A 15,512-nucleotide genomic window follows, 5' to 3' on the forward strand; every position below is an offset into this window, starting at 1 on the left:
AGCCTGGGCACTGAGCTACTGAGTTTGTGCGCCCTAGAGCCTGTGCTTCGCAGCAAGAGAAGCTTCTGCAATGAGAAGCCTGAGCACCGCAGCTGGAGAGTAGCCCCTGCTCTCTGCAACTAGAGAAAAGCCCACACAGCAGTGAAGACCCAGCATAGCCAAAAATTAATAAATAACAAATTTGAAAAAAAAATTCATTAAACACCACAGTGCGGCAGGTGGTGGAGTTGATGAGAAGACATGTGGTGAAGTAGGCGGAAAATCATACCGCAAGGTAAAAAGGGCATGGTGATGTCATGAACAGAGTGGCGCAAACAATGAAATGCCTCCCCCATCCCTCTAGGACACATGCTGGTCCTGTGCTCATCGCCATCGCCCTGAAGGTCTGTGGAGGACACTGAGGCCCAGTGAGGGTAAGTGACTTGCCCAAGATCACCCAACCCACATCTTCTGATCCCAAATCCAGGGCTGCCTCTGTTACCCAACAATTGTAAATATGAAGTCATGAGTCACTTCCCTGTAGGGTTGCTTTAGTGAATCACTTTTGCTTTGCTAAGCCTCTTTTGTTTCCACTTAATAATAATAAAAGTAGTTTCTTGCTTACTTTCTGTATAAAGCTAAGTGGTCTCATGGGCTTGTATTATCCTTTAAGAAAATGAGATATTTGAAGATTTTCACCCTTGGTGCTGCATTGGGATGGACAATCATTTCCATGGACTTTAGACTTTGGAAAGAGCCATGGGCTTTATTTAGACCATAGATGTCTGCCAGTGTTTGTGAGCTGTCAGGATGAGCCTGACCCATATGAGTCCTTCCTCAGACTCCCAGATGTCATATTGACTTTGCTTCCCTTTTTGCCTTTTGGAAATAAGGTGCTTCCCCTCAAAATAGAAAGCTGGGTCACATAAAGCAAGGCAGGGACGGGGGCTGGTTAGACCCTTTACCCTCTTCAGGCTTCAGGATTCTTGAGAGCAGGTGAACACCCTCAAACTGAACCCTAGCTTTGCTGTGTGACTCTGGCCCAGCCATTTAACCTCTCTGAGCACCACAAGTTTGTCTTACATATAAATCAATGGTACATCTCACAAAAGGATGCCAGGATTTACAAAGTAGTTTGTAAACCATGATCTCCTTTATGAAGGGAGGGTACATTCAGGCCTTTCTGGGGTATGTGTGTAAGGTGGCGGGAATATTGAAAGAGATTGGACTTTGGAGTTAAAAGATCCAATTTCAAACCCTCAGAGGGCCTCTTCAGAGCTCAGTGACCTTGAGCCATTCTCCAATAGCAAGGCCAGGTTAGCTCATTTCACTGTAGGGTTGTTAGGAGAGGCAAAGAGGCTGAGGCATTGCCCAACCAGGCGGTCTGGGACCGATGGACATTGGCCAGTGTCACAACCAGAATTGGTTTCCCCTTCAAGAGCTGCAGTTCTTCAAGAGGATAGAGGGCTTGTGAGCTTCAGGCCATAAGATCCTGCCCAGACAAGGCAGGGAAGCTGGCAATCCCTCCCTGCCTTGGCATCCTCATGAGCTCTGTTCATAGACTTTGGTCCCCTGGCCAGGTGTCTGTGCTTTCAAATGCCTCCTACAAGGGCCTGAGCCCTTCCTGCTGGACTGACACCCACTATTCCATCTAGTCTGGGGTGGTGGGGTGGTGGGGGGGCAGCCTTCCAACTTCACCTTCTCTAGGAAATGCAGGGGCTATTGGCTGGCATTGGCTCACACACTGGGCCCCTCTTTTCTTACATCACACAGCTCCTCCAACCAGGTCTGGTTCTCTTGTTTGGGGTCTCCTCCACCAAGCGGGCTCAGCCCAATGGGAATAATCAGGAAAATAGTCTGGTTCCTGACCCACTCGGAGGTTCCCTGTGGGAAGGCCGGCCAGGCTGCTCTTTGAGGTGAAGTGCTCAGCTGGAGGCGAACTCTGTTTTGCCTGCAGGGCTCCCCAGCCCACGAGGACACATTCGACTGTTGGAAATCAGCCGGCTATCTCCAGGTGGCCAGCGAGGGTGTGGCTGCTCCACAAATAAGGAAAACCAGGATAAGAGGCAGTGTTTGCCCCTGGGAAACAAGTTTGTGATAGTTATGCGATAATCCTGATTAGGCTGCTCCCAAACCATTGTTTCATTCACAGCAGCTCGCCTCCATTTTTTCTAGAAATCAAAGACGGTGACTGTTTGCCTTCGCTTTGAAGTGTTACGTCTGTTTGCTTATTTGATTCAGGCAGATTGAGAACCATATAACTCTGTAAAAGATTTCATGTAAAATCTTCCTTTAAACTACAGTTCCATAGGAAACAAAGGTCTATGGAATAAAAAAGCATATATGCATTGAGTATTGACTAAATGGAAAATATGTGTTCAGATTAGAAGGCAAGATACATAAGCTGTGTCAGTAATTATCGACTATAAGCCACCTGTTAACATGACCTAAAGTGGTAAACGCTGGATCAGTACTGTTTCTGGAAACTCCAATATCAAGTCTTTTAGGAGAAGGGCATTTTCCATATGGTGTGCTTTTCTTAAAAATAGTTAACCTATAGCCTGAATGGGAGGGGTGTTTGGGGGAGAATGGATACATGTGTATGTATGGCTGAGGCCCTTCCCTGTTCACCTGAAATTACCACAACATTGTTTGTTAATCGGCTATTCCAGTGATTGAACCTGGGTCTCCTGCATTGCTGGTAGACTCTACCATCTGAGCTACTCAGGAAGCCCAATACAACATAGAAAGTTAAATTTTAAAAAAAGGAAAAAAATGAACTTTCATAGTAAAAAATTTTTTTAATTAGTTAACCTATAAAAATTGCATGAACATAATTAGTGTTTTTCTTGCCTGTATTTCAAAAATAATTTTTGGAGATCTGTAAGCATTTCACCTATCACAGAGAATATAGTTGAGAAAAGCTGCCTAAATGAGTTCAAACAGGGAATTCCTGGGTGGTCCACTGGCTAAGACTCTCCATTCCCAATGCAGAGGGCCTGGGTTCGATCCTGTTCAGGGAACTAGATCCTACATGCTGCAACTAAGTGCTCAAATGCCATAACTAAAAAGATTCCACATGCCGAAAGGAAGGTAGAAGAGCCCACGTGGTGCAGGGACCTTAATTAAACCCAGCACAGCCAAATAAATAAATATTTAAAAATAAATAAATGAGAGCACAAACAAAGACAGATTCTGTGGTTCCCAGGTACCAGGGCATAGATCCAATCCAGTGCATGTCAGCAGGATAAAGTCGGAAATGTCCAGCCTCTGCCCAGCCCTAGCAGACTTGAGCTCTAAGGTTCTACAATCCTGTTGAGGATGTCCTCTTCCACTTAGGGGCATTAAAAAGGCCAAGAAGCAATACATTCAAACAGCTTCTCATACCTCAAGTCTCTTTCTACAATTCAAAGATGCAACTCAACTTTTTCTCTTTCCTCACCTTTTCACCTGAGCAGCATCAGAAGCCACACCTTCCTTCAGTCCAGTCGAGAGCTGGACCAGACCCTCAAGGCCATCAGTCTATCTTGTACTCCAACACCATGGCCAACCACTGATTGAACACCTCAATGATAGGGAACCCACCGTTTTGGTCAATTGTTTTATTTTCCATCACTCAGCTAATTAGTCTTTATAGTGAGCTGAAATGGCCTCCCAGAGGTTGTACCATTGGTTTCCGTTCCTTCCTGGTAAGTCACACAGTACTCGCCTTCTTTCACACGTTGCCGTTCAGTTGCTCAGTCGTGTCTGACTCTTTGTGACCCCATGGGCTGCAACATGCCAGGCTTCCCTGTCCTTCACCATCTCCCAGAGCTTGCTCAAACTCATGTCCATTGAGTTAGTGATGCCATTCAACCATCTCATCCTCTGTCATCCCCTTCTCCTCCTGCCTTCAATCTTTCCCAGCATCAGGCTCTTTTCCAGTGAGTTGGCTCTTTGCATCAGGTGGCCAAATTATTGGAACTTCAGCATCAACATCAGTCCTTCCAATGAATATTCAGGATTGATTTGCTTTAGGATTGACTGGGTTGATTTCCTTTAGGATTGGCTGGTTTGATCTCCTTGCAGTCCAAGGGAGTCTCAAGAGTCTTCTCCAACACCACAGTTCAAAAGCATCAATTCTTTGGCACTTAGTCTTCTTTATGGTTCATCTCTCACATCCATACATGACATAGCTTTGACTAGACTGACCTTTGTCGGCAAAGTAATGTCTCTGTATTTTAACATGCTGTCTAGGTTTGTCATAGTTTTTCTTCCAAGGAAAAAGCATCTTTTCATTTCATGGCTACAGTCACCATCTGCAGTGATTTTGGAGCCTAAGAAAATAAAGTCTGTCACTGTTTCCATTGTTCCCCATCTATTTGCCATGAAGTGACGGGACCAGATGCTGTGATCTTAGTTTTTTGAATGTTGAGCTTTAAGCCAGCTTTTTCACTCTCCTCTTTCACCTTTATCAAGAGGCTCTTTAGTTCTTTTCACATGATTGCCTTTCAAATTTATGAGAACAAATCTCCAGACAAAACATCCCAATTCCTTTGACTTTGGGAACACAGTGGCTCTTAATCATTTGGAAATTCTGGGCCCTGCTCCAGAATGTCAGGAAAACTGTGGACCATCCTCCTAGAAAACCGTGCACACACAGATCTACATACACGGCTCCCCCTCCTGAGCCCGTCAGTGGATCCCTTAAGATGCATGGATGTGAGATAGGAAGCTTGCATTGGCCCTCCAAAGCCAGATGCCACTGAAGGTGGAAGGGAGCTCACAGGTAAAGACTCTGAGGCTCCAGATGGACCGAGCTTGCTGGGCTAGGTGCCAGGCCTCTGCTGCAGTCTGCATGTCAGTTGAGGATAGCACAGGTTATCCAAGGAAGGTTAGTAGCTGCTTGGTGTTTTTCCTGAGGAGGGAGATAGATGAGTGCAGCAGCCCTGGTCTCTCCCTTGCATCACCTGAGCTTGCCTCAGGAAGGAAGAGGGGCTTGCTCTGCTTGCTGAATTGTGGCAGAATAAGCTGGGCTCTGGGCTTCCCAGGTGGCACTAGTTGTAAAGAACCTTCCTGCCAATGCAGGAGATGCAAGTAGACTTGGTTTGATCCCTGGATCAGGAAGATCCCCCGGAGCAGGAAATGACAATCCACTCCAGTATTCTTGCCCAGAGAATCCCACGGACAGAGGAGCCTGGCGGGCTATCGTCCATGGGGGTCTCAAAGAGTTGGACACCACTGAAGCAACTTAGCACACATTCATGCATGTCTACTTTATAACTGTGTTTTCAGGGACATTATTAACCTCTGTGGCTTGGGTTCTTTCTCTAGGAGTTCTTTTTTTTTAAATTTTTGTTAATATATGTATTTTATTGAAGTATAGTTGACTTATGTTTCGGGTGCCCAGCAAGGTGACTTAGTCATACATATACAAATATATTATCTTTCAGATTATTTTCCATTATAGGTTATTACAAGGCATCAATTATAGTTCCCTGTACTACACAGTAAACCTTTGCTGCTTGTTGTATATCTATATTTTAAAAATGAGAAATCTAGCATTCTGTTCATACTAAGTCAAGCAAGTGGAATCAAATGTCATAAATTTTTTAGTTAGGCAAAAATTCATAAATTTTCTAAAACATATATATTATACATACTATATATATATATATATATATATATATGAAGGCAATGGCACCACACTCCAGTACTCTTGCTTGGAAAATCCCATGGATGAAGGAGCCTGTTAGGCTGCAATCCATGGGGTCGCTAAGAGTTGGACACAACTGAGCGACTTCACTTTCACTTTTCATTTTCATGCTTTGGAGAAGGAAATGGCAGCCCACTCCAGTGTTCTTGCCTGGAGAATCCCAGGGACGGGAGAGCCTGGTGGGCTGCCGTCTATGGGGTCGCACAGAGTTGGACACGACTGAAGTGACTTAGCATTAGCATTTATATATATATCAAATCAGATCAGTCGCTCAGTCGTGTCCGACTCTTTGCAACCCCATGAATCGCAGCACGCCAGGCTTCCCTGTCCATCACCAACTCCCGGAGTTCACTCAAATGCATGTCCACCAAGTCAGTGATGCCATCCAGTCATCTCATCCTCTGTCATCCCTTTCTCCTCTTGCCCCCAATCCCTCCCAGCATCAGAATCTTTTCCAATGAGTCAACTCTTCGCATGAGGTGGCCAAAGTACTGGAGTTTCAGCTTTAGCATCATTCCTTCCAAAGAAATCCCAGGGCTGATCTCCTTCAGAATGGACTGGTTGGATCTCCTTGCAGTCCAAGGGACTCTCAAGAGTCTTCTCCAACACCACAGTTCAAAACCATCAATTATTCAGAGCTCAGCCTTCTTCACAGTCCAACTCTCACATCCATACATGACCACAGGAAAAACCATAGCCTTGACTAGACGAACATTTGTTGGCAAAGTAATGTCTCTGCTTTTGAATATGCTATCTAGGTTGGTCATAACTTTCCTTCCAAGGAGTAAGCGTCTTTTAATTTCATGGCTGCAGTCACCATCTGCAGTGATTTTGGAGCCCAGAAAAATAAAGTCTGACACTGTTTCCACTGTTTCCCCATCTATTTCCCATGAAGTGATGGGACCGGATGCCATGATCTTCGTTTTCTGAATGTTGAGCTTTAAGCCAACTTTTTCACTCTCCACTTTCACTTTCATCAAGAGGCTTTTGAGTTCCTCTTCACTTTCTGCCATAAGGGTGGTGTCATCTGCATATCTGAGGTTATTGATATTTCTCCCGGCAATCTTGATTCCAGCTGTGTTTCTTCCAGCCCAGCGTTTCTCATGATGTACTCTGCATATAAGTTAAATAAACAGGGTGACATATACAGCCTTGACGAACTCCTTTTTCTATTTGGAACCAGTCTGTTGTTCCATGTCCAGTTCTAACTGTTGCTTCCTGACCTGCATACACATTTCTCAAGAGGCAGATCAGGTGGTCTGGTATTCCCATCTCTTTCAGAATTTTTGCAAAAGCTTTTCTACTATACTTGATAAAGCCTTGAGAAAGAACATTAAAAAAATTAAATGAGATGGAGAAATTGAAAGTTCTTTATTCTGATTATAAAATAACATATGTGAATATCTTTTATAAAGACTTACTTTAAAATGCTGTTGTTTTTTAATATTTATTTTTTATTTTTGGCTGTGCTGAGTCTTTGTTGCTGCATGAGGGAGAGGAGGGGCTACTCTTTAGTTGCAGTGTATGGGCTTCTCAGTGAAGTGGCTTCTCCTGTTGCAGAGCATGGGTTCTAGAGTGCATTGGCTTCAGAAGTTGTTGTTCATGGGCTCAGTATTTGAGGCACATAGGCTTAGCTGCCTCTTGGCATGTGGGATCTTCCCAGACCAGGGATTGAACTGGTGTTCCTTGCACTGCAAGGTTCTTAACCACTGGACAACCAGGGAAACCCTTAAAAGGCTGACTTATTGATCTTCCCAGTGGCAGAAGGAACCTTATCCTGGAAAGATGAAGTTCCAGGGACTTCAGAAATTTCCTTTAGGTGGTGCTAGCCCTGTTCTCTCCCTTGAGAAGAAGGAGGGTCTCCTATTTCTAACCTCAGGTTGAGAATCACTGGTCTGAGGGATTTGCGTACTCTGGGTGTACTGATGGGAAAGGACAGTCCAGGCAAGTGTGGGCCAATTTGGCTTCTTTCCAGGAAGGGCTTGCCATGCTCTGGTGCTTAATTGCCCTTTACCCCTACTAATGGACTTGCTGGAGAGTGACGGATGGCTTAACTGGAGGAGGGTGCTGGGAACCGGCAAGAGCCAGACAGGTCAGGTCTGTCTGTCAGGCAGGTTCTGTGCTATCCAAGGCTGTTTCCCACTGGGACACCCTCTTATCCCCCAGCAGCATCTCCCCTTCGCCCGACTTTCCAGCTGCGGGGAGCAGGGAAGCTCACCCAGCAGCCTGAATTTAGAAGAAGCCCACATGTCAAGGAAATCACAGCCCTGAGAAGTAAGTGGCAGCTGCAGACTGGAACCCAGTCCTTCTCATCCCAAGTCCCCAAATCCTCACCTGGCATCAGTGCCCTGTATCTCCTCCAGACTCATCCTGGCTGCACACTGCAGCCTTCCCATCTCATCCTAAGAAAAAAGGTTCACTGTCTACCTGTGTTCATTTAATCTTCATCATGTTACTTAAATATGCACATGTATGAAAACTATATATTAACCACTAAATTATACAACCCTAAAACTAAAGTAAGTGTACAGGTTGAATAGCATCAAAAGAACACAACCAATAACATGTCGAATGGAATGGAATGGAGGATGTGGTTTTGCCAAAACTCGATTGCTCTGGTGGGACGGTTGATGGCCATGGTTCAGGTTCTTTGGCACCTGGCTTGCCCTAAACTGCATGCCAGCCACTCACCTCGGTGTAGTGGTATCCCAGGGCCTTCACCAGAACAAACACACTATTTCCATACTGTGTCTGCCTCCATTCTTTATCTGTTTGTTTATGCCAGTTAAAGTGCTGCTGCACATTGCTAAACGTCAAGGACAGCCTCTAAGTGAGGTCCTCAGTTCTAAGTGTCTTTGGAGGATTCAGAATACGCTTACACTTTAAATGAAAAAAACACATATTAAGGTTCTCCATGTGAAGCTTGTGGATCCTGGGGACTACCTCCACGATGGCCGTTCGGTCGTGGGGTTTTGAGAAAGGAAAAACGCCTTGGTGGGATGGCAGATGGGGACTATGCTCCACACAGCCCCCTGGTGGTGGGCTCCTTCTCCACACCTTGCCTAGAGTCCTAGCCTTTCCAGCACCTTTCTAGAGGTGAGTCTCTGCCCAAGGGGATAAGAGGAGAGAGGATGACAACAGCAGATGTTGGTTGCGCTGAGTGTCACAGGCTTGGGGGCTGGGATAACCTAGGTCATGGTTAAGTCTGAGCTCTCTCTCTCTGCCAATCCCTGCTCCCTTGCTTCCCACAGTCATTCTTGAGGGTAGCACGTTTACTGTTGAAAACTGGCACAGTGTCTATCCTTGAGGAATGGTCTTAGATCCTGGGCAGGGATGGGGTACCTCCTGGAGTGGTGATGAGCCTGAAAGGACTCCACAGGCAGAAGCGACAAGCAGTGCCAGTGTAACAGGGGATGGGTGGCCTCCTGGTTTCCTCTGATCTCCTTCCGACCCCACCTGCCTGCACTTCCTACCCCTCAGGGATGCTGAAGAGGGGCCATCTGCCCCATGAGCCCCATCTCTGTCTCATTCAAGCATTGGTGCAGGTCTTCATGCTGCCGCCAGCATTCCCAGAGCTGCAGGAGACAGTTCTCCAACACCTGAGGGCTGGAATCCTGTCCTGGTCACCATCCTGTCCTCTTTCGAGAGGTCAGAGTCCTTTGCATCGGTGCAGCCTCCGCTAAAATGCACTGAAATCACACAGTCCTTCAGCTGCCAAGTCGTGTCTGACTCTTTGCAACCCCATGGACTGCAGCACACCAGGCTTCACTGTTCCTCACCATCTCCTGAAGTTTTTTACCCCATGGACTGCAGCACACCAGGCTTCCCTGTCCCTCACCATCTCCTGGAGTTTGCTCAAATTCATGTCCATTGAGTCAGTGATGCTATCTAACCATCTCATCCTCTGTCACCCTCTTTTCCTTCTGTCTTCAATCTTTCCCAGCATCAGGGTCTTTTCCAATGAGTCGGCTCTTCACATCAGGTGGTCAAAGTATTGGAGCTTCAGCTTCAGCATCAGTCCTTCCAAAGAGTATTTAGGGTTGATTTCCTTTAAGATCGACTGATTTGATCTTGCTGTCCAAGGGACTCTCTAGAGTCTTCTCCAACACCACAGTGTGAAAGTATCAATTCTCTGCTTTTTCTACGGTCCTGCTCTCACATCCATACATGGCTCCTGGAAAAACCATAGCTTTGACTATACAGACCTTTATTGGCAAAGTGATGTCTCTGCTTTTTAATACACTGTTTAGGTTTGTCATAGCTTTCCTGCCAAGAAGCAATCATAGACCAGCATTCAAATCCCAGTTCTGTCATTTATCAACTGAGCAAAATTTCCTAATGCCTGTGAGTCTCGGCGCTCTCACCCGTAAAATGGGAATGATAGTGCAGTCACAGTCTTGTGTGAGAATTTAATTGGATAATGTCTTTAGAGTCATGGCCCCATGCCTGCCACCTTGGCACTTGATGACCTATGTCCCCTCTACGTCACAGCCAGGGCAGGTCACATCCTAGTGAGGTGACATTTTTGAAGGCCCACGATGTTTAGAAGCTCCCACTCTGGGGCTCCCTAGCATTAAGCACCATACTGGTGGCTCCATGACCTGGTGCAATGGTCACCATCGATTGGCTGTACCGTTGGAGTCACTGAAGATGTGGTCACTCTTCCCCAAACAAGGCAAGCCTGGGTTTTGCATTGTGATTTTCATTTTTCTCCCCCAAGGACTTTCCCACGCTGTGAGCTGCTTGTGTGAACTGCCTATTTGGCCCCAGTTGGGTAAGTGTTGTGCTCGGCCTGGAATTGTGGTGAAGCCAAAAGCTATTCTGAGCTTCTCTTTAGCCCCACAGCTATTTCAGGCTCCAGTTTAGACGTGGGGAGAGAACTGGGCATGCTCTGCCCATGTCCCGGCCACAACTTCCACGACAGTCCTTTTATGCTGCTGACACCCTCAGATCCAAAATAGCCCCTGCCCGGAGGTGGTGACTGGAATGGGCTTGGATGGAGAAGGGACACTCATGCATCATGCAGCCCACAGCCGACCAGAGAGGGTTCTGGGCGGGTTAGATATGGGGGTTGAGGTGAGCTCTGAAGAGACAGCCAGGGTTACATCCCTGCCCCCACAACCTGGTTTCTTGGGAGGGAGGGAGCAGTGGCTTCCAGTCCTGATCCCCTGAGTTCTCCGCTTGTATCTCCTCCTGAGCAAGCATTTGTCCGTCTCTGCCACAAATAGCCTGCATGCCTACTACAGTCCAGGATGGAGCTCCAGAGGTGCAGTCATGGAGGAAACAGACAAAATTCATCATGGAGCTTACATGTAACTAAAATTGCAATAACTCATTTGCATTGGCCTTTAGAGTTTGCAAAGTACTTTTGGATACCTTTTATTTATATAAAATCCTAGCGAGTACTCTGTGCTAACACAATAGGTGTAGTTCTAACTTGCCTGTACTCAATCCTTCTAGAGCTCTTTGTTGCTGCGTGTGGGCCTTCCCTAGCTGCGGGGAGCCAGGTTACTCTTCCTTGTGGTGGCTTCTCGTGTTGCGGACCACTGGCTTAAGTGTGTAGGCTCAGTAGTTACGGTGCATGGGCTTCTCGGACCAGGAATTGAACCCCTGTCCCTTGCATTGGCAGGCTGATGTTTAACCACTAGACCACCAGGGAAACCCCGCCTCTTCTGTATTCTTATACCTTTAAGCCCACACATCTGCACTTATCTCATTGTTTGGGAGTATACCTGTCTTCTAACCATTTGGGTCACTCCAGAGCACATTGCTGGCACCACTAGGTACTCGCCCAGTGATTGGTGGTTATTAAAAGAATTGAGACCATCTAGAGGAGGGCACGGAGAAGGTGATGGCACCCCACTCCAGTATTCTTGCCTGGAAAATCCCATGGATGGAGGAGCCTGGTAGGCTGCAGTCCATGGGGTCGCTAAAAGTCAGACACGACTGAGCGACTTCACTTTCACTTTTCACTTTCATGCATTGGAGAAGGAAATGGCAACCCACTCCAGTGTTCTTGGCTGGAAAATCCCAGGGATGGGGAAGCCTGGTGGACTGCTGTCTATGGGGTCGCACAGAGTCAGACACGACTGAAGTGACTTAGCAGTAGTAGCAGCAGCAGAGGAGGGCATGGCAACATACTCCAATATTTTTGCCTGGAGAATCCCATGGACAGAGGAGCCTGGTGGTTACAGTCCATAGGGTCACAAAGAGTCACACACCACTGAAATGACTATGCACATAGCCGATTTTAGTTGCATGGAGAGACTGAGTAGGTTATTATTTGATTCGAGCTGCCTCATGAAAGAGAAAAATGCCTTTTGATCTTTTCTACAGTTTGGGAAGAGAATATGACATCCATGTGGCCTACAGTATTCAACAAATATTTGTGACTCCTGAATATTATTGTATGAAGGCATTTCTGAAGGCTTTGAGTGGCATTCTAATTCCTGGGCACTTGAACTGAACCCTCTAGTATGAGATGACTGGGGCCTGAAGCAAGCTGGTGTGTGTGTGTTAGTAGCTCGGTCATGTCTGACTCTGTGGCCCTGTGGACTATAGTCCGCCAGGTTCCTCTGTCCATGGAATTCTCCAGGCCAGAATACTGGAGTGGGTAGCCATTCCCTTCTCCAGGGGATCTTCCCAACCCAGAGATCGAACTCAGGTGTCCTATATTGCAGGTGGGTTCTTTACTATTTGATCCGCTGGGGAAGCAAGCTGTTTCTAATCCTTGTATTGCCCAACCATCAAAGAAACTCTGGGGCTGTCTAGGAGGACACGGCGGGAGATGGCTTAATTAATGTCCTGGCAGTGCCAAGACAACACGCGTGTCCGTGACTCTGGGGCTGGGTCCTTCTTCTGTGAAGCTGCTGCTGTCATGGGAGGCCAGCCTGTGACAGTCAGCAGCCTGCCTTCATTTGAACGGCCCCTGAAATCATCTCTTCAGGAAGGGTCCCACTGGGTCACAAAAGGACTGCTCAAATAGCTATACCAAACCCTCCTTAGCTTAGACCCTCTTGCCAAAAAGCAAATTGCCAATAAAAAACAAAAAACAAAAAACACCCATGGATTCCTCAACACCCGAGGTCTGGCTGGGCAATCTTTCCTTAAATCTCTGTTCCTCCTAACCCAATAAAAGCCTATTTTTGCCTGCAATTTCTACTTTAGGTTGATCCTGTTCCAACTGGTGGCCTAGAGGCTAAATAAGGCAACCAATTCTTTTTTGGTCCAGAGCAGGAATTAAAAAAAAAAAAAAGGAACATTTTTGGGCATGGCAAGCATTTTCTAGTAGTCACAGTTCCCACCATCTCCTGTCATGTCACACAGAGTGTCAGAAGCAGCGAAGTGGTTGGGAGCATGGATTCACTGCTGGGTCTGAGGACTGGATCCACCCCTAATTAGCTGTGTACTTTTGCCTTTCTGTACTCCAGCCTCGTCATCTGTAAAATGGACATCATCATAATAACAGTGGCAGCAACAAATGGCACCTATCCCATAGGGTTTTTTTGGTTTGTTTTAATTTTAAAAATTTCTTTCTTTCTTTCCTTCTTTCTTTTTGGCTGCACTGGGTCTGGTTGGCTGCCTGCGGGCTTTCCCTAGTTGCAGCAAGCAGGGGATACTCTCTAGGCTTGGTGCACAGGCTTCTTAACGTGGTGGCTTTTCTTGTTGCAGAGCACTGGTTCTAGGTGGTGCACAAGCTCAGTTGCCCCATGATATGTGGGATCCTCCTGGACCAGGGGTAGAACCTGTACCCCTCCCTGGCATTGGCAAGCAGACTCTCAACCACTGGACGACCAGGGAAGTCCCTCATAGGTTTGTTTTGAGGATTAAGTGAGTTGATATGCCCAAGCATAGTGCCTGGCCTTGGAATTACAATGAATATTTCCTGGGCACCTACTAAGGGCCAGGTTTTTTTAGGGACTGGGTACACAGCAGGGGACAAAGCAGACTAATCTCTGCCCTCATGGCACTTAAAGTGGGAGGATGGGGGGCAGACAATAAGCACAAGAGTAGATTGTACAGTAAACATAGAGACTAATGGTGTAGAGGAAGATAAAGCAGAGAAGGCAGGGGCAAATGCTGGAGATGCAACTCATAAAGGATAGTCAGGGAAGTCTCCCTGAGAAGACAGCCCTCTAGGAAAGACTGGAGGGAAGTGTGCAGTGAGCCACATGGAGTTCTGAGGGGAAGAGTGTGCAGGCAGAGGGAACAGCATACTCAGAGGCTCAGAGGCAAGCCGTCATGTTTGATAAAATGTCAGCTATCTTTGTTACTATCTGCCTGGTCCTCTGCGGCATTTGAGTTCGCAAATAGCAATCAATTTTTGTTCATGGAGGCTGTAGAAATTGGTCTAGTGATTCCTCTATTGACTGGGGAAAGGCACATGGGTTGGAGAGAGAATGTGGGCAATGCAAAGGAAAATAAGAGTTACGTCCATCTCTTCTTCCTGAGGGCAGGTTTCTGAGGGCAGGGACCATCGACCCAGGCCTAGGTTTGATCACTGCCTCCTATTACTGTTAATAAATGCACATGCGCATGTGTAAAGGCAGTGGCCCTGGGTGGCAGGGGCTGGCACAGAATAGGGGAAAATGGCAGAGAGGGTAGGGCTGAAATGAATTGAAGACAGAAAGAAGTTTTGTTTTAGGGCCCCATGTTCCTAGTTGTGTTGATGACTCTGGGCCAATGGTTGGTAGCTTTAAAAGAAATTTTGTTTCCAGCTCATTAGAAACAGTCAGTTGGCTTATCTGCCAGGCGAGCTCCTAACGTGATGCACATCTAAGCAGATTGGAGACATTTTTGCCAGAGTTTCTATTTTAGCAGGCCACAATTTGTGTACCCACCAGGAAACCAGGTTTAGTATGAAAATAGTCTTCACTTGGCATCTTGTCTTCAGGATCCAGCAGTAGCTGGCTTTCGATTGATGCTGCCTCTTATGTAGGAAACAAGGCCAGAAAACAACAACAGAAAAAGAGGAGTGAGATGAGGAGAGAGTGATGTGCGCTATTTGCAGACACAAGGAGAAGTAGGAGGGACTCTGGGTCGGCTGTCGTGTAAAATGAGGATAACGGTACCTGCCTCACGTACCTAACGGTGCTGTCAGGATTCTGTGAAATGCCCTACAGACAAGCACGTCATAGGTGGTGGCGCTGATGCTCAATCACTCAGTCATGTCCTCCTCTTTGTAACCCCATGGACTGTAGCCTGCCAGGTACCTCTGTCCATGGCCTTTTCCAGGCAAGAATACTGGAGTGGGTTGCCATTTTCTCCTTCAGGGGATTTTTCTGACCCAGGGATCAAACCCGTGAGTCCCATAACAACAGGTGGATTCTTTACCACTGAGCCACCTGCAAAACCCTGAGCATCTTATGTATTAAATGTCAGCCCCCCTTCCTTCTCCTCCTGACCTAAGGAGAGAGCTCCCTGGAGACTAATCTTCTCCCTCCATGAGATCAGGATAGAGAAGAGGGGTTCCTTTCTGAGGGAGGTAAAAGAGCAGAAACCCAGCAGAGAGAGCAGACAGGCAGGGCAGAACCCCAGTGCTGGGAGCTGCAGCTGACCGCAGCCATCCGCATCCGTCCTCATGATGCTCCCTGCCTACTGCCGCCCCTTCCCCAATTGTGGGTAGCATCTTGAAACAAGACATAGCTCAGCCTCAAAAGGTCAAGCATGGAGCTACAGGTATGTAAACCACAAGTCACAGCTGGCAGGTGGATTGGTGTGAGGGCCGCTCTTGCTTTCTACCTTCTCAACTCTGCTTTTGTGTTTGAAAAAGAAGCCAGCACATGTGAGGCTCACCCATCCTATAAAGTTTTGATGACAAATATCAGAACCCCAGTTA

General features: G+C 46.9%; 1 long non-coding RNA gene across 1 annotated transcript in view; it reads left to right on the forward strand.

Moving 5' to 3' along the window:
* Positions 1 to 341: 341 nt before the first annotated feature.
* LOC147376169 (uncharacterized) overlaps positions 342 to 15,512 on the forward strand; it is a 43,105-nt gene continuing 27,934 nt past the window's right edge. The window contains exon 1 of the long non-coding RNA XR_015160804.1: positions 342 to 413. This is a non-coding gene — a long non-coding RNA (uncharacterized LOC147376169). The remainder of the gene's footprint in view (positions 414 to 15,512) is intronic.

The sequence above is a fragment of the Bos grunniens genome, chromosome 3 (genome assembly GCF_055505025.1).
Source record: "Bos grunniens cultivar Pamir isolate PY7600 chromosome 3, Bosgru_T2T1.0, whole genome shotgun sequence".
NCBI classification, from domain to species: Eukaryota; Metazoa; Chordata; class Mammalia; order Artiodactyla; family Bovidae; genus Bos; species Bos grunniens.